The 23,062-nt window shown below is 44.0% G+C and overlaps 1 protein-coding gene across 1 annotated transcript in view; it reads left to right on the forward strand.

Annotated features, from left to right (window-relative positions):
- The window catches only part of NHSL1 (NHS like 1), a 190,265-nt gene that overhangs the window by 62,348 nt on the left and 104,855 nt on the right, over positions 1-23,062 (forward strand). The gene's annotated exons all lie outside the window — the stretch shown is intronic.

The following is a 23,062-nucleotide window of genomic DNA, read 5'->3' on the forward strand; positions in this document are numbered from 1 at the left end:
AAGAAAGCAGCGTGACTGCAATGACGCTGGCAGGGAACGTGACTTTCCCTGCGCTGCCCGGAGCTCTGCTCTGGCTGGTCTGGACAGGTTGGCCATCATGCGGGGAGGTTGGCCTCTGCAGTGCTAGGAGAAGGTACTTGCTTCCCACATGGAGTCCATCAGCAGATCATAGAATCACAGAATGGTTTGGGTTGGAAGGGACCTCAAAGATCATCTAGTTCCAACCCCCCTGCCATGGGCAGGGACACCCTCCACTACACCAGGTTGCCCAAAGCCTCATCCAACCTGGCCTTGAACACTTCCAGGGATGGGGCAGCCACAACTTCCCTGGGCAACCTGTTCCAGTGCCTCACCACCCTCAGAGGGAAAAATTTCTTCCTTATATCCAATCTAAATCTGCCCTCTTTCAGTTTAAAGCCATTGCCCCTTGTCCTATCACTACACACCCTTGTAAAAAGTCCCTCTCCAGCTTTCCTGTAGGCCCCCTTTAAGTACTGGAAGGCTGCAATAAGATCACCCTGGAGCCTTCTCTTCTCCAGGCTGAACAGCCCCAACTCTCTCAGCCTGTCTCCATAGCTGAGGTGCTCCAGCCCTCGGATCATCTTCGTGGCCTCCTCTGGACTGGCTCCAGCAGCTCCATGTCCTTCTTGTGTTGGGGACTCCAGAGCTGAACGCAGTATTCCAGGTGGGGTCTCACGAGAGCAGAGCAGAGGGGCAGAATCACCTCCCTCAACCTGCTGGCCATGCTCCTTTTGATGCAGCCCAGGACACGGTTGTCTTTCTGGGCTGCCAGCGCACATTGCCGGCTCATGTTGAGCTTCTCATCCACCAGCACTCCCAAGTCCTTTTCCTCAGGGCTGCTCTCAATCATGTGTTTCTACTGCAGTCTGTCTAATTTTAAAACCCTGGAGTTCCTCGAGCCCATCGTTTGGTAAGAGCACAGACTATTTTTACATGCAGTGTGTAAGGCCAATGTTACACAGTCCAAATGTATTACGAGGAAGTGTTGGTATGCATAAAATATATATGTATGACCAAGCTTTTATTAATGCCTTTATGTGAAAAGTTGTTTTTAAAAAAGAGTTCATGTTGCATCAAATCCAGGTTTAAATAACGAAGTCCAAGATTCTCCAGTTACTGATGAGTTTCGTACATGGTGCTATTGTAATTTTTGGAAGAGAAGCAGGAGTGACTTCATTCAAATCAAGGGGTATGGCTTTTTTCCATGGAACTGGTCTGAGAGAGAAACACATGTACTCCATATCCCTCCACAAAATTACCGAGGGTCCACATTTACAAAGCCCTCATTGAAATGTGCTAGTCCTTCTCAAATAATTAAAAATGAGAGATGAATTGCCAAGTTTCTAAAACTGTGTGCTCTGCTCGACAACACTTTCTTTCTCTTTAGCGTGGTAAATTTAAAAAAAAAAGAAGAAAAAAAGAGAAGCCAGTCTAGCTGACAGCTTCTAGGAATATTCTAGGCCTTAGTACCAGAAATCTGTTCATTTCATTTACATTAAATTCCCCCAAAAGGGAAGAAATCAGCAGCGCGGTGCTGTGTTAGCATAGCCTCGCTTTCTAGCACTTCTGCAGGTCACGACAGTAATTCTCCTGCTTTCTCTCTCTGCAGAAAGAAAACGTGTTGATAACAGGAGTGATCACCTCTGGGAGAAGTAATGGGTGAGGGGGAATGGTGAGGGGAGGATGGAGGAAATGGTAAGGATGATGCTGGTTTGAAGGAAGCACCAGCAGGTGCCAAGGAGTGTTCGTGCCACGGGGCATTGCAAGTGGCTTCCCCTGTAAATTTGCCCCAAATGACAGCGAAGCAACGTCTGGCTGTTTCTGAGAGGCAGAGGCAGGGCTGAGAATTTAGAGAATGGAATATAATAAAAAGCAGGCTGGAATGACATCATTCTTTTCTGGTTCATAAGCTGCATGTGTGGACAGTGCGCAGATGGTTTTGCTTTGATAACTTGCTCTGTAGGTTTATGGCAACGGAATGTCGATAATTGAAGAGGTTGGCCCTATTCTGAACTGCACGAAGTTCTGTGGAAGGATGTGTCAAACTTTAAGTTACATCTCTGCCATGTTTAGGGTGTTCTAGTAAAAAAACCTCACTACTTAAATAGTTAAGTAATATTTTTTATTACTCTTCCTCCTCCTTTTCTTAGTTGCTAATTGTTTCCAGACTTTTTTTTCACTATGATGAAGACCTCTGTTGACATTTTCTTTGATTTTTTTTCTTTTTTCTTTTTAAAAATATGTAGGGAGGTGTTTTGATTTCATCCTCCTGCTAGAAAGTCAGAGCTTTGAACACATGGTGTTTCTTGCCATCAGGATTTCCTGCCAATGGTGTCTGATACCACTAAAAAAAAATGAAAAATATGAAATCTCTGGAGAGCTTTTTAATGGTTTGTCGTAGTTTACTGTTATATTCCAGACTAAACTCTATTGTGTCTAAGAGCAAGATTGATATACGCTGCCTGAATCTGCTGATTGCTAGAGAACAGCTTTGCTCGATGATCATAACACATTCCATAGGTTTCTCCCTTTTATGGTCTCAGTTACAAATAGTTTTCTAGCTCCAGTATGGTTTAGTGAATGTATTCTGCTTTTGAATAGACATCCAACATATGTGTGTCTGCTTTAACAGAGGGCCAACAAGCCATAGATCAGATCAAAAAATCATTTCTCAGCTTGACTATATAATCCTACTAAATCAGGTTTATTTTTTTGTCTTTTCTCTTGTTTGCCAAAGTTCCTGTTCTTTAATATTAGGCCCAAGTTTCCTGAGAACCTCCCAGTTGAATGACCACAACTCTGTTTTCTGTTTTGGTCTTTTATGTTGATGATTCAGAAGTGCAATAAAAGAAGGGGGAATTAAGCAGCAGCATAAATATAGTGGAGGTCGTAGCTGTAGCAGACTGCATCAGCTATGGACCAACTGATTTACAGTAGCACGTAGCTCGTGTTTCTTTACACAAGATTTATGTTTCAGAGCAGTGAAAGTGATCAATATAATGGAAGAAATTTTTCATTTTAGATCATATGAAGAAGGCTGTGCTGAGTTCTCAAAACCAAACCAAAAGACAAACACAACCGAAAACTGCAACAACAACAGAAAAACCCCAAACCAAAACCAACCCATGTCCCAGTGCCCCACCACTGTAAAATCTTTGAAGGCAAAGAAGCTTTAGATTGGAGGCCTTCTGTGGGCGAGGGAAATACTCCCCTCTTCCATCCCCAAATAGTGGCATCTCTCCTGTGGGCAGAGGGTCATCTTCATCCTCGTGATGGTAATGTCAGCTCTCATTCTGCTGGCTGATTATCTTTTTTTTATTATTTTTCTTCTTTCAAATCCCCAGTTGTAAGCTCCTGTGTTGTCCAGCACTCTTATCGTTGTCTTCCTTTGCGTGCCAGAAGCATGTGACATTTGTTATAAATGTTCCAGACTATTATTTAGTTCTGGTTCTAAAATATTCTTTAGTTCCAGGGTATTAAGATTAGTTTTGAGTAACTGACTCTTCTGCATTACATATCCCCTGCCAGCTGTCTGTTTGATCATAAAAAGAGAAAAATTAATTGGGATTGGCTGCTTTTATTAAGGCAAATCTATCGGTTCATGGCTTAGTTTATTAAATTTCAATTAAAATATTTCCAATGTACTCTGATTTATCTAGTCAGTCATTAATGCTTCTTCTTTCTCACTCCTCTTAATATATTGGCTTTGTTTTCTTTAAGAAAGGACAAAAGAAGAAAATGTCAGTCTATAGCATATATAGGTCACTAGGCTAAATTGGTGGGCATGCTTTAGATACCAAGTGTTAAATGTTGATTTGGTCCCTTGCTTTTTCTGAGAATAAAAGTAGCTTTTTTTTGGAAGCTGATCTGCAAACTCAGTAGTAAGCTGTCTCTTTGAGGAAAATCAGGAAACAAAACCAAGAAATTTTTCAATAAGAACTTGCAGTTTAATCTTTCACACCATGCATTATAAATATTGGTTAGTTTATTTATTGGTTAGTTCATTTATTGGTGAACTGGCTTCAGTAGGTGGCAGTGATTGAATTTTTAGTCTCGTGTTTTTGTCCTAAATTCATTACTGATGAAGGAAAAATGACACAGGAAAGGTAGAAAATAGATGAAGTGTAAATCTTCTGGCAGTAATTGATACCTAGGTGGAGGCATCCAGCTGGAGCTGCCTGCTTGCCTTTATTCACACCCAGCTTCAAGAGATTCAGAGAGAGACATCTTTTTTGGAGAACAAGTGAAGGGTAGGGAGGTGGGCACGCTAGTGGTGATTCCATCCTGGTCCTCTCAAATGTCGTTTACTTTGTGCTTAAAAAAAACCCTGTGAAGTTACCCTTTTCAGAATTAGAGCTTTTAGAGATAAAGTTGGTTGTTGGTTTTTTTTAAAAAAACTTTGATGAATATCTGAGCAAATCAATGAGAGTTCTTAAGAATCAAGATGAGATTGTCGATAAATGTTTTAAATAAAATAAGCATTATAGGACATAAATTTTAAGTTTCATTAATTAGCTTTTGAGCAAAAGAATTTAAATCACTTGTGCTGATGTTTCTGTTCTATGTGTGTTCTCTGGGAGGAGGGTGTATGTTACTGGTTTGTACTGGCTCTAAGGTCTTTACCGTGTAGAAAGCTTTCTTACTTGTTTTCATACAGTTGCTGCATCAGTTCTTGCTTCTCTTCTGACACTTGGGATCTTACATTGGTTTTGTTAGTATTCTTGTTCTAGCTACCCAGTGGTGAGCAATTACTTAGTAAACTGCTTTCACTACTAAGGGCGTGCACCCAATTATCCAATAATGAAAAGCCTGTGTTTTTCTTGCTTCCACCCTGATGGGGCATTAGCTTGACAAGAGTGACATTAAAATTACCTTACACAAGCACTGGGCACCCTCCCCAGAAAAGCATCCCTTATCTTACTTCGACTGCATTCCTGCAGTGTGGCTGCTTCCTTTACAGAGCATTTGGCTAAGATCTTCCCACCTGCAGAAGTGTGTTTAACCAAAGCACCGCCCAAAAATAATGAAATATGAAAATAAAAAGGAGTTTTTTTAATAACTCCTGAGGTTTGGACTTTTATGATATTTAGGTTGTGTGAATTTCCCCCATCCCTCAAATTAACTTCAGAAATTTTCTCCTTTCTTTGAAGATAAAAAAATGAGACTCTTGCCCAGATACATGACTCCCAAGAGCCGGGATGTGGGAAGAAGCAGCACAAACATGATTCACCCTGAATTTTGCAGAAATTGGCAGCTCTGTGAAAGGTGGAGGCAATGGGTGCACATGCATGGTCTTCCACACCCCCACATTTCCCCCCACCATGCAGAGCGGCAGCGGTTGCTCTGTGCTACCTTGCCTTCCTTGGCTTAAGTTTTCCACTGGCGCTATCCTGGGAAGCTGCGTATGGAGATGGAATGATACCAGAGAAAATGTTTGATGAGGTTAAAGATACTTTCTCATGTGTCAGTGTGTGGCTCTGACTAACAGTGTCCATCACTGGAGAAGAAAGCAGTCATTATGGAGAGGCTGTGGGGTGAGAAGAGAAGGTAGGAAGGAAGCCAGCTGCCCTGCAAGGAGAGGGCAGACCCAGTTTTACAGGCAGAACCTGTAGGACAACTGCAGATGAACCTCTGCTGAAGGCACGCAAAGACAACAGCCCTCTCTAAGCTTGAAGCTAGCTGGTAGTGCCTAAAGGATGAGTACCTGCCCAGTGGACCTGCTGCTGAAGGCCAGGAGGATATTTCAGGCTGTGTCTTGAGCCATTTTTCCAAAAAGGGGTGTACGTGTGTATGTGTTTTGATCAAGAAGTGCACTTGTGTCCTCACCTCAGCTGCAAGGCAGTGACATCTCTTTCAGCCTGGAGAAGAGAAGGCTCCGGGGTGATCTTGTTGCAGCCTTCCAGTACCTAAAGGGGGCTACAGGAAAGCTGGAGAGGGACTTTTTACAAGGGCATGTAGTGATAGGACAAGGGGCAATGGATTTAAACTGAAAGAGGGCAGATTTAGGTTAGATATAAAAAGAAATTCTTTACATTGAGGGTGGTGAGGTACTGGAACAGGTTGCCCAGAGAAGTTGTGGATGCCCCATCCCTGGAGGTGTTCAAGGCCAGGTTGGATGAGGCTTTGGGCAACCTGGTGTAGTGGAGGGTGTCCCTGCCCATGGCAGGGGGGTTGGAACTAGATGATCTTTGAGGTCCCTTCCAACCCTAACCATTCTATGATTCTATGATTCTTTTCCATCCAGGCTGGAGGGCCAAGGATGCCTGTCCTTCCCTCTGCTCACATCAATGACTTGTCCTTTCTTGTCCTTTTTTTCTTTTCCCCCCCTCTCTGTGCTTGCCACTCTAGCACAGAAATGTATTTTCTGCCCTATCTTGTAGTGGCTTTCTGCTGTAAGGTCTGAAGGTGAAGCTTTCCATTAAAAAAAAAAAAAACAACGCAGTGTTGAAAGCCAAGCAGCAGGCAACAACTTTGCCAAGGGGGCCAGGAGTTAAAAATTTGTAAAGGAAGTAAGGTTCCTTAAGGTGGAAATACATTTCCACTTCATTTCAACAGGCTGCCCTAACAAATGGTAATGTCTATAGTTGGCTGACAATGGAGAAATAACCCATGAACTAAAAGAAAAGTTTACTTCGGAAGGCGGCTCTCTTAAATTATTTACCTTGGCTTCATGTTCTCCTGAATTGGGGAAAACATAATAGTGTTTCCCTCTCTTGATCCCTGTCTTGGCTGGTTGCTGAGATGCTTTTGGATATAATGAAACCTTCTTAGCACAGTAGAGAGCTTCTAACATAGCAAAACTGATTGCCAAACCTAAAAAAAGTCTGCATCCAGTAACGAACTTCCTGTGATCTTGGATGCTCCTATCCCTTTTGTGCTGTGGCAATGACTTTTCCACACTTTTTTTTTAAAGTGTTTTGAATTTTTTTTTTGTGACAAAATTCACATATATTTTCCGAGTGCTCTCTTTGTCCAACCCTGACCTCACCCCACTATGAAGCTTCTTTAGTTCCTGTGTTGAAAACTACCAAGGACTTCAGGCATCGTTTTCCCACATGCAGTGAAAATAAAGCACTGTTTAAACAAACAAACAAAAAAACCCCAACCAAATAAAAAAGCCCTCTCCAAACCACCCCACCCCTACAAACAGATTTTCCCACAGGGAAAATTTCTTCCATCTGAAAAGCAAAGGGTTTTTTTTTTTTGAAGTACAAGTTTAATAGGGATCCAGGAAAATACTCCGCTCTAACCTTCTTCTCCTTATCAATACCCTGAACTGTCCAGAAGAGAATTGGAGAGTTTGTAGAAACCCCTGGACAGATGTCATCTCGGGGTACGGCTGGTTAACCTGGTGTACTCTGCTTCTGCACAAGTTCCTGTTCTTTCCATGCTGACGTCCACCCTTCTCCTTCGGTGTGCCGTCCCTTCGGATGTGCTGACGCAGCAGTTTCGGGACGGTCAGTTGGGTCACTGCAGTGATCGAGGTGATAAAATAAATAATAAATAATAAATCCCAGCATTTCTGAATGGCTCCAAAAGGGCTGTGCTCGCCCAAGAGGAGCCCTGCCGTGCTCCAGCGCAGGAAGAAGCGTGCAGAGGGCAAGGAAAGACAGGAATTTTATTTTCTGGATTTCTATGAAACAACCCCAGCTGAGGGGAGATCCCATTGACTCCCTGGGAGGGTGGGCTGCAAGCACTCTCCTGGGGGCTATTGTGAGGTTTTTTTCTTAGATACTCACAGTGACCCCCTAGAGCAGCCCAGAATCTGGGAGCCATAAAGGAGCTGCCTTGTCTGTTTGTTTAGCTATTTTATAAGTTTCTATAAAGTCGCACTTTTTATCTCTGTTTTTTTTTTGGGGGGGGGAGAAACCATGTAGGATACTACCTTGACAACTAACCTGTGTCTTTTAAGGTGGCCTATTCATTGCTGAAGGATACTGGCAAGGTACCATATATTTTAGCCAAGATGTGATTTTTAATTTTTACTTTTTTCTTTTTTCTCCAATGATCTTTAGAGCTGTCAGTCTGTTGCCTTTTGCTGGCCCTAAACTAAACAGAGTAACTCGGGATCCTGTAACCAGAGCAGCCCTTCATAAATGAAGGTCAGCTGGGTGCAGTGCTGTAACAACAGCCTGTAGAAACAGCCTTAGACCAAGGCATCTTTTGTTAAGCAGAGCAATATTAACTACACTGGGAGTTCCTGAAAGTGGGTGGTTTCCACCACCAAGCTCAGTGATGCTTTGTCGTAATGAAAAAACAATACTGTCTGCAAGTAAAGATGGAAAGCGTCTCCTCACATCTGTTTGTCTAAGCTTGGGAAAAGGTGCCATTGGATGAGAGGAGCAAATCCTGCTGTGGCTGCGTTCGTACTTGAAGGAGAAGCTTTAAATGCCAGCAAATTCCAAGGCGTCTTTCATGAAGTTAGTTTTAATTTATTTTTAGACTTGATTAATAGTTACTGCAATATTTGCCTTGCACATTTTTTAATGGAATGCTTTAAAATACTTGTTTAATATGTGATTCCTTCTGTGTAATTGTGCTCTCACACAATGTCTCTGGTGAGAATGAACTAGCACAGTTTTACCCAGAATTGTTTGGAAGACACTAGTGTGGAAAGCAGAGATGACTCATAGTGCCTTGAGGAAGAAGAGCTAGCAATTAACCACAGAGTATGGCATTATCTTTATGCCAAAGCTGGCTGAGAAAGCCAGCACGTTATCCACTTTGCTATTTCAGGAAGAAAAGTACCGTGGAGAAATATTGGCTCTTTAAGCGATCTTGATAATCTTGTCAACTTGACGAGTTTAGAACAGGTAGCATGGGAGGCATGTGAATCAAAAGAAGGTGGTAGTTCCCATCTAGAAACCATTGTTATTTTTATTTGATGAATAAATACATATGAAACATTCTCCTTATTTGTCAGTGGACTCCTCCAGGTGAATAAACTTGGTTGCATAACAAGAATGTGGTATGCGATAGAGCACAGGGTTAGATAATAAGTATTTCTGCATAAATTTATTTTCTGTGTAATCCCATGTGTCTGTACTTGTGTTTCTTGAGGAAAAGCTATATGGCATCTGTTTCTACTGCTGGCAGTTTGCCAGGTGCCTGTAAATAAGGAATGTTTATTGCAAATTAAATAATAAGTATCTCATACTTCTCAATGTCATTTGTTTTCCACCGTTTAGTGCCATAGGGTTCATGTTGATGAAGGTGGCTTGGCTTTACAGGCAGAACTAGGTGAAAAACACAGCAATTAAATCTTGATTTTGATTTCTTTACAATAAAAATCTATCTTTTTTAAAGCATATGCTGAATAGTTTCTTTTGGGGATGTTTTGCTTACATTAGTTTCACCTCCTGACAGATGTAAGGACATACTGCTGTTGTGCACTGCCCTGGGACCTGGGCCTGTTCTCGTGGAGATCTCCTGCTGCTCCACTTCTTCCTACCTAAGCGTGCAAGCTCAGTTACCGAGCTCCAGCCGTGTTCCTTACCTCTGCCAAGGAGAAGGTGAAAGACCTGATGAAATAAATGCTGTATTTGGCACATGGGCTGCCAGTTGTGCTGATAGCTTTACTTCATTTAGGAAAAAGAAGAAAAAAGCAATATAGATAGGAGCAGTATTTTGGCATTGGCCATAGGAGAAGTCGTGCTGATGGAGGTGTTTGAGAGTTAATGATCCTTCAGAATTGATACTCTGTTTCCAAGCATTTGAAGAGGAAGGCTTTGGAGAACCTGTGCGATGAGGAGCTTAGAGTTGCTTTCAGGCTGGCAGGGTATTTCAATCAGATTGTCTTGTGGGCAGGAAAAAGCCCTAGGTGAAGACTAAACCTGTAATTTAATCCACTGGTTAATAGTGAAACATCAGGATGACTTCATTTAAAAATGACTTATCAAGGTGTGAATCTTCTTTGCCGTGATGAATCCACCTGAAATAGTGATTGGTGGTTGTCATTGGCTGTGAGAAGTCAGTAAGTCTGCTTTTTAAACTCTTGCCTCCTTGGAAGAAGTTGATTTGGGGTGTTAGTGTTGTGGGAGACATCCACTGGGCTCTCAACAGATTAGTATCTGATGAGCAAACGTTTTTTACACCTGTAATTTCAATAATACGTGATTTCTCACTTTCCAGCCCTCTCACCCTGTATTTCACCAAGTAAATAGTATGCCAGAAGATGAGCTTTCTTTAGATATGTAAACAAGAAGCTGTGGGACAAATTACAGAAGATTGCAAAGCCTTGATTGGGTTTTCTCTGTGCTGTGAGCAACGAGCAACGATTTAAGAGTTGACACTTTCAGGTTTTTAACTGCGACTAAACAGCTGTTCTGTTGAGGCGGCATGTTTCACATGCCAGTGGTTGAGAGGCAGAGTCAGATTATTCCTGCTGCTAGCGTGAATGTCCTTATTTATCCTGTCTTCTCTTCTACTGAGGATAATTTGGACTTTCATTTTCCCTCCTGTCCTCACCTTGTTTTGGCAGCTGATGAATAGGAACCCATCCTGTGTGTCAAATGTTTTGTATAGGATCTGCTGGGGGGACCACAGGCTCTATGAGAATGACCCTGTGCATTATTCTTTTGGGTTCTTGGGTCTTTTTCCACCTAGAAACTGCTACTGGTAGCTGAAAATGTTGAAATGTTCCAGGGCTGCAAAAAAAAGAATCAAGGTTGATTTCAGGTCTGTATGCGACAGAAGGGGAATTTGCAGGGGGGGGAGAAAAATTGTGTCATTGGTTGCAGTTGGTGCTCCTGCTGAATACGTGGATGTGCACATATGGAGTGAACACGTGCACAGGCACTCACATAGAGAGAACACATACACATACTTAGGCCATATGTTCATTATTTTAGAAGTTTAGTTTTCTCTTGCATTTTTATCAAGCTTTTAACAGGGCTGTTTTAATTGGGATTAAATATAACTATGTAGGACAGTAACTAAGACACAGTTTTCCTCCTTGCTGTCTGTGTGTCAGCAACATTCCTTGTGCTCATCCTCCGCCGAGAAATGAGTTTCTTTTAACCTAGAGCCTGTTGTGAGAGAGGAGATTGCAGCATTCCTCCAGGCGTGGCGGGGCTGAGTTTCATTTACAAATTTTGTCCAGAGTTGCAACACACTCTTCTGTACTTAACCATGTTTCAGACTAAGCAGGCATGCAAACTTCCAAATGAACAGGAAAAGCACGACAGCAATCCTATACCTGTGTGCACACATGGAGCCGTGAGCCTTCTGTCCTTCTGCGGAAGTTCAACATTTCTGCATGATTTACGGAAACAGTACTTTCTGAGCTTGGTTCCTAGAAGAGGCATACATGAAGAGACATATGTACAATGTCAGTAAGGTCAAATAATTTTGCCGTTTTGGCTGTGAAGTCACTCTGAGATATGTGTTAAAGATACAGGGCTCCAGACCAAAAGATGTGAGCAAACAGCATTCCTAACTATCGAAAGAAAAATACTTTCCTGTGCTCTGCATGTCAAACTGAGAGCTGGTTGTAACACACACGAACTACTTTTTCAGTGTTGGAATGGTCAGGTCTGCCCAAGTGTCTCACTGGGTTCTAAAGTTCCTTTTTAGCATTTGACTATTGCAAATACCTAGTAAGATTTACTAAATTGCACATTTTTTAAGTTGAAGAGTGTGTAATTACAAACAGGAAAAGCGAAAACAAAACAAACACCTTTTGCATTTATGGGCCTAGTAAGTAAGATGAAGAATGAGCATTTCTGAGACTACTGACAGTTCTCTGCTGCTTCTGTAGCCACTCTCTCCTTTCTTGTTCTTTGTGGTTCTGTTATCTACAAAAACATTCAGATTAGTGCGTTAATTAGTTTATGTTAACCAGCAGAGGGCTTCCACCTCAAAGCAAACAGCCATATCCCCTCTGCAGTTTCCCTGGTATCCTCTTAATCAGAGAAGTGGGAAATAGAAAGACATTTATTTAGTTGTCTAAGGTACTAGCCTGCTGGCAGAATGGTCCTCAACTACATGTTAATAAATGTCTTTTTTTTTTTATATACAGTTTGCTTTTATCTGGCTTCCAGTTGTTTTTAGTACAGCTGTCAGCATTTCCACAGGAAGCTTGGAGGATCCAGTAGAAGTTTCTTGTGCTTCACTAAAATCTCGTATTTCTAAATTTCTCATCTAACTGGTGTGTTGCGACGTTTCATGTGCATATTCAGATATTAAAAGTGATTTGAGCCCCTTCTTAGTATGAACATAGCATATGCTGAGTAAAGCAGGAGAGAGTAAACTCCTCTTACAGTTTACATCAAAGCAATGCAAGTTGCGTTTATAAAATCAGAATTTGTTTAAACCCACGTGTTCATTGCAGAGTGTTCAAGGACAGAGAGGAATATGTGTGAAGCAGAGACGGGGTCTTACAAAAGCACACAGCTTTCCTAGGAGGTAGGGGCCGCCCGGCCAGACATGGAGGGTGGTTTGATTCGGAGCATCTTTCACGTCAGCTGGGACAGCAGTTGGGAGTGGGTGGGTGGCTGGTGGAGGAAGAGCCAGCACCGTGCAGGAGTAACGAGGGGCTGAATGGTGCCTTGCTTCCATGGCACCTCTCCAGTTTCTCTCCCAGACCCTGTAGGTGACTTCTTGTGTTGGTCAGAAATGTTATTCGTAACTTTTGGTGATTCAACAAGCAGATGAGTGACTGGGCAAAAAAAAAAAAATTATTCTTCACACAGAAAACTTAATCCCTCTGCAAATATTTGATAGTAGGATAGTTAATCTTCACAGACTATCAATGCTTGGGATGTGATGGCTAACAGTTGCGAGCGGAGTTACTTCCCTGGCCAAGCCTCAGCTTTGGAGGGGAGGTGACCCTATGGTTAAGAGAATTTAAAAAAAGATTTTGTGTTCCGAGCTCAGAGCCCCACAACTCCGGAGGGCTTGTGTCGGGACCGCGGCAGTGGCCACAGTAAGCGGGAGCTTTTAGCAGAGCTGTCCTAATTAGTGAGTTGTCGTGTCCGGCTCAAAAAAAACCCACTAAAATTGTTAATTACATTTTAAGCAGAGATAATAAGAGCTTTCTGACAGCGGATCGCTAAAGAAGTGAAATCACACGTGTGGGGTCACCGTGACGCTGTCGCCGGTCCCGGTGGGAGCGGGCTGCGCGCGCGGCGGCTGGATCCCTGCTGCCACCTGCTGGCCCGGCCCATCCCGGCCCGGCCCATCCCGCATCCCATCCTCGTCCCATCCCGCCGCCCGTCCCGTCCCGTCCCGTCCCATCCCGCCCCATCCCGCCGCCCGTCTCGTCCATCCCGTCCCGTCCCGCGTCCCGTCTCATCCCGTCCCGCCCCGCCGCCTCCTTGGGGCAGCAGTTCCCTCTGGTCCTGGCGAGGCACCTGGCAGCTCCTGCTGCAGCGCATCACACTCCCTTTTGCTGCAGTGCTGGTGAGGAGGGCTTCCTGTGAAGTATCCAAATATTTGTTTGCACGTTGTCTGAAGTCATCGAAGTCCTGCTACTCATCCCCTTGGATTGTACGACGATGTAAAACCTCACGTCAACACCTGCATGTTGGGAGAGCAGAAGTTATTTTACCAATAAATGTAAGCTGCTTTGTTTCATAGAATCACAGAATGGCATAGGCTGGAAGGGACCTCAGAGATCATCTAATCCAACCTCCCTGTCATGGGCAGGGACGCCTCTCAACTAGACCAGGCTACTCAAGGCTCCGTCCAACCTGGCCTTGAACACCTCCAGGGAGGGGGCATCCACAACTTCCCTGGACAATTTATTCCAAAGTCTTACCACCCTCGTACTGAAGAATTTCTTCCTAAGATCTGATCTAAATCTGTTCTCCTTCAACTTAAACCCAGAAAAACCCTTAAACTATTTAGAAAATAGTTATTGGCTGCCACAAGGTAAAACTTGGCCGTGTGTAGATGAGGCTGAAACTTAAGGTGGTTTGAGCCCCTTCCTCCTGTATTCCTTGGAATATCCATAATACTCTTACCCAGTTCAGTACTTGAAACTGCTCTTGCAGTCACTGACTGCCTAACCTCTTGTGTACATGGAAGCAGATATTCTCTGAAATTTGGGGTTCACATCAGTTTTGGAATTACGCTGATTAAGAAAACCAAAAGCTTGTGAATGTATTTGTGCCTGGTTGAAGCAGGTACATGTCTTATGCTCACTTAACTTGCCTGCTCTTTTGCCATCAAACTATTTTGGAGAAAAACAGCATTTTTTTCTGGGTGGTTCTGATGTTCATTCTGCCCCTCTTTCAAATATCTTGCTTTTTTGCTAACGACCAAATTGTGCGAGGGCCTTGTTTGTGTTTCTTGCTCAGTTCCTCTCACCGTGAGAGCGGTTTGGTTGGCAGGGCAGGAGTTACCCCTACGTGTTCCTACCCTTTCCTGGTTTTAGGAAATTTCCTTACTGAGGTACATACAACTATTAAATCGGAGAGAATGTTGCCTGCCCTGATGTGGTGAATCCTTCTGGGATACAGAAGTTGAAGGGATGGAGGCTGGTGGACAGGTCTGTATGATGCACCTGCCAAAACCGTTATATCCTCTATAGTTGTCTGCAGTCAGATTTTTTTTTGTCTTTTTTTCCCCATGACCTAATAAAGTTGGAAGTGTGGATGGGATGCTTGAAGCAGTCCTACAGTGCAGAACTCCCTTCTCTTTTAAATGCTCATTTAGGGCATGGTACATTTTTGAGTTTGATAAAACCCCAAAAGGATGAGTAACAAAAATTGTTCAGCCTGGAGAAGAGAAGGCTCCGGGGAGATCTTATTGCAAACTTCCAGTACTTAAAGGAGGCCTACAGGAAAGCTGGAGAGGGACTTTTTACAAGGGCGTGTAGTGATAGGAAAAGGGGCAATGGATTTAAACTGAAAGAGGGCAAATTTCGATTGGATATAAGGAAGAAGTTTTTCACTCTGAGGGTGGTGAGGCACTGGAACAGGTTGCCCAGAGAAGTTGTAGATGCCCCATCCCTGGAAGTGTTCAAGGCCAGGTTGGATGAGGCTTTGGGCAACCTTTAGTGGTGTAGTGGAGGGTTTCCCTGCCCATGGCAGGGGGGTTGGAACTAAGTGATCTTTGAGGTCCCTTCCAACCCAAACCATTCTGTGATTCTATGATAAAACAGAAAGGAAACTTTCATTTGTAATTGGGGCATTCAAAGCCTCTGTAATGGTTGTGATAGAAGCAATTAATAGGCATTGCTTTTTGTGCGAGACTGGGCCTACTTAAGTAGGTCATGAGGCTGGTAGCCAGCAGACCTACTTTCTTTTCTTAGCTTTTCTGCTTATCCTTTCTGTGATCTTGGACAAGTAACTTCGTTTTTGATCCTTTTCCATTTGTACTTTTTTTCCTCCCCTCTCAGGTCAATTCACATTGGAAGGGAAAGTGTTTCTCACTATGTGCTCTGCACAAAAAGGGACACAATCTTAACTGAAGTTTCAGGCTGTTTTAATACCAAAATGCTCTCTGTGGCTGCTTTGCTGTAAGTAATCATGCAGGAATATGGATTACTTTATGGGTTTGTGAGCATCATATAGGATACCTGTAAGAACAAAGACCTCTGATGGAGGTCAGGTTCACGAGCTACTGAATTTCCCACACATCTCTGCCCAGAGATGATGAGCGGCCCTGGGGAGGTGACCACAGTAGGGGATCCAGTGGTGTTGAGGCAGTTTCTGGGATGGAGGGTCTCTGGGGGCTGCCGGGTACCTCGTGGCCTTTGCTGGCTGCACCAAGAGCTGCGTAGGGAAGGGTTGACTCTTCGGGCAAGGTGTTTTCAATGGGCTTTTGACTGTGCTTAGTCCAAATGGCTTTATGAGCAGCTGGTGATGAGTTGTTACCACCTGAAGGAAAACACCCAGAAGCCTGAGAGAGAGGTGCCCCCTCAGTTGGTGGAGCGGTGGCCGCCCCAGGAAGCTGTAGTTGTGAATCACCCTTGTTACTGTCTGGTTGAGTCATCAGAAATGATAGACTAGGAAATGTAGGAATTAAATTAACACGTGAATTGTGCCAAAAACCACAGCCCAACCAAAACCAGAGCACGTCTGCGGGGTTTTGGGGTTGGTTTCTGTTTTGTTGAGTTTTTACACTGAACCGAAACCTTTTCCGCGCAACATTTTTTTTGGTTGGTGGCCTTAGGGGAATGCAGTGGCTGTGAGCTATGTATGTGTGTTTGCTTAACAACTTTTAGAGAACTCTTTGATGATCAGGTTGTGATAGATGGTAAAAATCCTGATGGCATGTGAGGATACACATATTTGCTCTTGTTCACCTCTAAAAATAAAAAAAAAGGGGGATGTGGAGGGGGAGGAACCAGTTTAGCTTTCTACTTCAAACCGTGGCTTTCTTCTTCTGTGATTCCTTCATGTTTTTTACTGAGACGAACCAAAAATAATGCCTTAATCTTTACCTGCGTAACCTGGAAAATGTGGAGCCTTATTGCATGATGATTTCATAAGGGAGAAAATAGTCAGGTTGGAAAATGATCTGAGCTTATTAGGAGCGTACCTTGTTTTTCTTAAAAGGCTTTGTAGAGTGTTTCACAAAATTAAATTTAATCCTGTAAAGTGTGTCAGATGCTAAAATTTCCAACTCCTTGGCTTTGCATTTGGCTACTGATTAAAGTGTGGATTAACCTGCAATTCCATTAGCATTAATGATTCAATATGTCTTGTTTTTCCAACAGTAATCACTATTTTCTCTTGATCTAGGGAAATTTACTTTTGATCCACATGTGCAACAATGTACGCTGATGTTCAGCTTCCTGTCGCCTACAAATAAAAGCATTCCATGGTAATGACAGTATTGTGATGGATCTTTCCTTGCAGTGAAATATAATAACAGCAAACTCTGAGCAAAGCATTGCACCACTTTGTATTTACAGTAACAGTCGAAATGTTCTGGACACTCACCCACGGCAGCGTTTTCGCCCTTGCGTCATCAAGTTGTGATCAGCACCACGATGCAAAGGCAGAGCTCCAGACAGGTCAGGAAAATTCCTAAAATCAAATTGCTGCCAAGACTCTGGGCAGGCCTGTGGGATTTTACCAGGGCGTTTTGGGTTAACCCAAAAGGGTTTCCTGCTTGTTGCTTTCTCTGATCTCCTGTTTCTAAGAAGTACAGTGTAGAGAAGATGACTGTGATCCTGTAGTTCCTACCAGGGTTTTTATGCATCTGGTTCTGTATAATTTAGCCAGTAATAGCTGTGGTAGTTTACAGTTCTCTGTATTCTGCGGTACTGGCGCAATTCCAAATGTTTGCTCTTTCTCAAAAGAAACATTAAGTTGACTCCAAGCATGGTCTTCAGTTTTTATGTTAAATCCTGCCTATTTGAACATGGCATGTCTCAAAGTGGATATTCCAGTGTTTGGATCACTATGGGTATGTCACCCCACATTCTCAAAATCATCTCTTAAGCAAAAGATCTATAGAATGAAAACGAAACAACCCCCACCAAAGCTCTACCCAAATGTCTTATCTCATCAGGGATAGCGTGTCTTTTTAAGATGAAAAAGTCCAAAATAGAAGGACTTGATGACATAACAAGAAGAGCAAATGAATGTTAGCAGTGTGTGCTCCCATCCGTGCACCCCGTCAGCCTCTCCCCCGCCAACCCCACCGCACCACCGCTGACTTTGGGAAGTGGTGGAAGACCTGTGTATGTACATATGCATTACCTCGCCGGGGCGAGCTCAATTTAAATGCAGCCTATTAAATTATTTACAGAAGACAGTTGGCCAACCCATTGTGCTGCGTTAGTAGGAGCCAAAGGTCACTTTGGTGTGCCTGGTTGATTCATAGGGTAATCTGATACAGTACTTAGCTTTTTGCCTCCCAGTCAGTGGGTTGAACCTTATCCTCTTATTATGAGTCAGAGAACCATAAGTTTCAGAAAAAGCCGGAGCCTTTGTTTTTAATGGTTTTGAAGAGGCTGTGCAGCAGAATCCAGAGGGCTGCGAGAGCATCTGCCAGGAGGTCAGGGCGTGTTCTGCAATAGTGTAAATCTGACTGACAGCTTGAGAGCTGAAACACTGTACCCTTGTTTCCTTAAGCTGCTTGTCCTTTTGCTACCATCATCTGTAGCCGTTAGGTCGTTAAGGCATTGCTGCTGCTTATTCTTCAGATAGGTGGCAGTTTCTTGGTTTGTTTGGTTTTGGGTTTTTTTTTGTTGTTTTTTGTTTGTTTGTTTGTTTTGTTTTGTTTTTCCTGGGTTCCTTGCTACCAGCATCTTCTCAAGGATGCTTCTCCAGCAGCCTTCCAGTACTTAAAGGGAGCCTACAGGAAAGCTGGAGAGGGGCTTTTTACAAGGGTGTGTAGTGACAGGACAAGGGGCAATGGCTTTAAACTGAAAGAGGGCAGATTTAGATTGGATATAAGAAAGAAATTTTTCATTCAGAGGGTGGTGAGGCACTGGAACAAGTTGCCCAGAGAAGTTGTGGCTGCCCCATCCCTGGAAGTGTTCAAGGCCAGGTTGGATGAGGCTTTGGGCAACCTGGTGTAGTGGAGGGTGTCCCTGCCCATGGCAGGGGGGTTGGAACGAGATGATCTTTGAGGTCCCTTCCAACTCTAACCATTCTATGATTCTATGATTTACTGAACTGATTTTATCGGGTATCTCATACATTCAAGTCTATTCTCTTGCTGCAAGGTACAAACGTTGTGGTTTTTGTCAGGTTGCATCTTGGTGACAAGTCCTGTCAAAACCCATGGGTATTGGGATGCCTTGGTATTGCCAACTTCTGTCTGCTTTATTTAGAGTGCTGCCTTTGCCTCCTCTTCCAGGTGTGGTCCCTCCTGGAAGCAGCACTGGTGTTGGCACGCAAGGTGAGCCGTTGGCATTGCAGCAGCCTGACTTTTGTGCCTGACTTTTTAAAACCTTCGCTCCGTGGAGTGCTTTTTCCAGTTGCTAGTTTAAAGAGAAGGTGGCAGAACATAGCACAGCTGGGAGTAAAACCTGTTTTGTGAGGTGCAATCACACCAGTGGGAGTCCTGGTCACTGAAAACGTCTGCTCATGCACAGGTTTTGTTTGTGTCTATGCACTTGTATTTGTTGTTTTTTTTAAAAATTACCACTAGGTATAGGGGCACTAATGTTTTCAGCGTGCTCTTTTCAGGATGCTTGTGGCATTCACAAGCTCCAGAACTTTATTTTTTCCTCTCTCCGAGTCCGCAGAGGTGCACAAGTGCTTTTTCTATTTCTGCACACAGGGTTCAGAAGTTTGTGCTGCCACTGAGCTGGCTGAGGAAAGGAGGAGTTTTGCTTCTGCGGTCGTGCTTTTAGGAGAGCGAGCCTATCGTGTTTCACTCTAATCCTAAGTGATAGCCACGCAGTCTGTTTTATTGTTAGAAGAGCCCTCCTGGAGCTCCTTCACCAGGCTTCGCACTGGGGGAGAGGAGGGCAGCCAGAATGAGGAAGCAGAAGTGTGGTCAGTCCGTCGTCCCTCCCGAGCTGTGCCACCCTGGGCTGTGATCTCTGCCTGCTCGCCCTCCGTTACGGGGTGATTTTGATGAGCTGGAAGAGAGGAACCGAATCGCATGCATGCTCCTGGGGAGCGATGCCAGACAGAAGAGCGGAGCTACAGTTTTTGCTGTTCCGTGGAGAATGGGGAAAACACGTGCCTTAGTGCTGTGTTCTGCTCAGCCGTTAAATGCTTGTCTGAGCTGCTGCAAGGTGCTACTTTCTGCTGCTTTTCTCCCCTTTTGTTTTCTTTGGCAGCTCCCTAAGCGCCGTATCAAAACAGCTTCAGGGGAGCTGCGCTGGCACGGTGACCTACCTCCATACTGGTGCTGGTTTAAATGCAGCGAGAAGAAACCTGGACGGAAGTCGTATTGAAATTGTTTAGCCTCCCACGAAAACCACTGAGAGAAAGGGGACAGGAACAATTTCAGAAGGGTCCGTTTGGAACCGAGGCCAGTAGCTGGCTTGAAAGAAAATGAAAAAGGAGTGTGTTTCGAGATCTTTCAAACTCAAACAAAACCCAGGCTCCCTCTCGCGCGCTGTAAGCTGGATAAATTTCTCCTCCTTGTCAAGGCAGACAAAGAGATTGTTTCGCAGCGATGGTGAACTCTCCTCCATGTGCGTGCAGCAGGTAGACGAGGATGATGAGAACTGGACCTACAGGAGCCAGCAGAGAAAAGGTGACTCGCTTTCTCTTTAACCCTTGTGATCGCGGCTGCCGTGTCAGCCCCTGGTCCGTGCTGTTGTCCAGCTGCTCTGGTCCCGCTGGGAGCTGGGAGCCGCAGGTGGGGTGGGAGGAGGAGGGCAGCACAAAAGCCTAGGCGCAGCACTGCCTTACCAAGTTTTTCTCGGGTTAAAACTGGGAAAGCTCATAGTAATCAACGGGGAAAACATTTAATTTCCTGTCTGGGCAACATAAAGGTACTGACTGTGTGGTGTGTCGGTAAGTCTTGATTATGCTTCTTGTAGGCAGTGGTCACTTGCAGCAGATCCTTCGGGCAGGTGCTGCAGGAATCATTCCTGTCTCTGTGGTATCAAAAACCATTTAAGACTCCACTTGTAGCAGGCTGGGTGGCTTTTGGCTAATTGTCTCATGGTCCTGCTGGAAAATTTTAAGTGTATTTTGGTTTATGAGAGCAGATTGGGAAGAGGTCCCAGGTGCCAAATAAAAGAGATGATGGGATGATTATGGGAATTGCTCCACAGAGAAGAGGAGGGAGATCTAGGATGTGAGATAGGCAACCCTGAAGGAACCCTTGAAATACTCAAGCCTGGAATATATTTTATATGGAACTTTAAAAAAGTACTATTATTTTTTGTGTTGATTTTTTTTGAGTGCAGTTTGTCAGGTACTTATTCAAGCATACCTCCTATTTACCATAAATCAAAAGAAATTTCAGAACTTTACTTCTCTAAGATGGTGAGCTACCATTACCAGTGCATTTCCTGGCTGGTAGGCAGTAGTGTGTGTGGTTAAAAATACCTGATGAAGTGATTTGCCTGTAATTTCTCCAGTGCTGCCAGAGCACTGGTTTGTTAATGGAAAGTGTAAGGTCGACTCAGTTCTGCTGTAAGGTTGCTTTTGTAAGAGCAGGCAGGCTTTCCAAGGGCATTTGAACTTCAAAGGGGTTTTTATTCCTTTTCATTTCTGGGAGCAGTTAAATAGCTATTTGAGCAGAATTTCAGTTCCGAGTCAGAATAAACTGTGGCTTCACTAAATGGTTTGGATGCAGGAACACTAACACAGGATGTATACACTTGTGCATTGCTCCCAGCATGCTAGGAGACGATTTTAATCTGTGCTTTGAAGATTGTTTTTTAACCCCTTTCGCTGCTGAAGAACTTCTACAAAGGGAGTTTGCATTTGCAACCGGTGGCTAATTTTTACTTTGGATTGTTGGCATGTTGATATGGCACAGCAATGCCAGAGGCACTTCTGGTGCCAGTGGGATCTTACGTGCTGTGGATCAGAAGAACCACGCAGCCCTGCTGCTGGTCCATAACATTTCTGTTATAACATGGTCCATACACAGCTTCCATAACATTTCTCATGCTGCTTTCCTTAGCCCGCGCTCCCGCCACAAGGCAGAGATGGGAAAGGAAGCTTTACTGATGGATTAATGGTGTATTAATTTTTCGGAGTGATTTACATAAAGAGCCCATTGTACAGGCTGGAGGGGGAGGGCAGAATTCTTCCCGTAATTGGGCAGCAAGTTATGAAAGCCTCCCTGCCTGCCTATAGCACAGATGATAATACATCATTTTGAAAGGAAGGTGGAGGGAGGTATGGATTATGCAGGGCTTATTTCCCTTTTGCAGGGTACAGTTTGACTCAACTTGTAAAATCTGCCTGGATCATAAATCTTAACTGTGCACTTCTATCTGACCAGGATGATCCTCTGCTTGGAGGGAGCTGACAAACCAGCAGGGGATGCCAGGGCTGGAGGGAGTTTGGGTTATACACTCGGGCAGGAGAAACTTGGCATGGCTGTGAGTGTTTCAGCCAGGGCTGCCAGTCAGGCTGGCACGGTGTCGGAGCGGTTTTGAGTGTCGGTACCTGGCGGAGTCATCGTCTTGGGTTTGTGTTTAAAGGCAAAATATGTGTGATAAATGAATACTTGTGTTCTCTAATTAGCTCGCTCCATTGGACCGTTGCATTACTGCTTGCCAGCCTTTGTAAAACTGAGGGCTGAAAACAATACTGTCTTTTGGTGCTCAAGTTAACCACACCGCTTAAAATTAGCGCAGACTAGAAAGAAATGGGATGCACAGCGGGCTGGGAGGATGGCTAGTTTTATGTAGAAAACCAGACTGTTTATTTTAAATTAGCTGAAAAACTATTAAAACTTAATCTATCAAATAATTTTGCCTCCAGTTCTTTCTCGGGTAAATTGGTAAAAAGCCTGACAAATCACATGCTCTCCTTTTTTTTCCACCTTGACCGAACGTGTAAAGGCGGGAGCGTTAACAGCAGTTGGAGACGAAGGAAGTGGTGTTTTTCTTTCTGAGCTGTTTCTCTTCCTGTCTTTTTAAACCTCTTATTCTTTTGCCGCTTCGTTGCCCTTCCCGTCTCATATTGCATTCCCACCGGGCTGCTAGGTGACAGGCACAAGGCAGCATGTGTTGCGTGGTATTTCGCCAGCAAAGTGGCTAATCCGCACGGGCTGCAAACTGGAACTCGCAAACGGTAGCGAGTGGCGAGACTGGTTGGGTTTGTCCGTTCAAAATGAGCAAGGAAAACGAAAAGTAAATGCCAACTAGGAACCTGGGGCACACCCTGATGTCCTGCGCAGCTGCATGAGCCCTGTTTGTGCAGAAGTCAGGGCAGGGGCTGCTGCTTTGCAGGTACGCGGTAGCGCAGAGCGTTTTGGAACTGGGGGCACCAATTAGACTTCACATCTGATGAAGCAGTTACTAAAAGAGACGGTAAAAGTTGATTGTAAAATAAAGGTTGGTTGTTTGAAACGTTTCTTGCTCAGCCCTCTTTCTCCCTGTGGTCAGCTGAAGGACCTTTGAAATGAGAGCACACTAACTCCTGCGTTTCTCTTCTTTAATCTGAATTTTTAGTTCAGACTTCTTACTTTTTGGGGTAGCAGAAGTTTC

Source organism: Tauraco erythrolophus, chromosome 2, assembly GCF_009769465.1.
Source record: "Tauraco erythrolophus isolate bTauEry1 chromosome 2, bTauEry1.pri, whole genome shotgun sequence".
NCBI classification, from domain to species: domain Eukaryota; kingdom Metazoa; phylum Chordata; class Aves; order Musophagiformes; family Musophagidae; genus Tauraco; species Tauraco erythrolophus.